This window comes from Nannospalax galili, unplaced genomic scaffold, assembly GCF_000622305.1.
Source record: "Nannospalax galili isolate Female #2095 unplaced genomic scaffold, S.galili_v1.0 C46297563, whole genome shotgun sequence".
Taxonomy (NCBI): domain Eukaryota; kingdom Metazoa; phylum Chordata; class Mammalia; order Rodentia; family Spalacidae; genus Nannospalax; species Nannospalax galili.
This window is the reverse complement of record NW_008407215.1, coordinates 1-260: the sequence shown is the minus strand read 5'-3', so window position 1 is coordinate 260 and position 260 is coordinate 1. Positions and strand designations below refer to the sequence as shown.

At 38.8% G+C, this 260-nt stretch overlaps 1 non-coding gene across 1 annotated transcript; it reads left to right on the top strand.

Annotated features, from left to right (window-relative positions):
• Window positions 1-67, top strand: LOC115069036 (the record flags this gene model as incomplete). The annotated part of the gene is made up of 1 exon (XR_003848378.1): window positions 1-67. It is a non-coding gene; the product is annotated as a small nucleolar RNA SNORD103/SNORD85 (small nucleolar RNA).
• Between the last annotated feature and the right edge of the window lie 193 nt (window positions 68-260).

Below are 260 nucleotides of genomic sequence, written 5' to 3'. Positions count from 1 at the left end.
TTTTAAATTCCATACTTGCCCTCACTTAGACCACAGTTCATTGCTGAGAGCGTTGTTCTGAGCCAGTTGTAATAAAAAAAATTAATTCTTCCACCATTCCAGTGAAGCACAGTCTAGTTAAGATGTGTTGAGACTCTGCTGTGTTTTAGTATAAGCACATTTCAAAGGCACATACCAAAAGATACTTGATGTGGCTCTGAGTTCATCAGATTCCGAGATGTCTCTTACCTTCACACATCTCAGCAGATAAAATGCTTCCA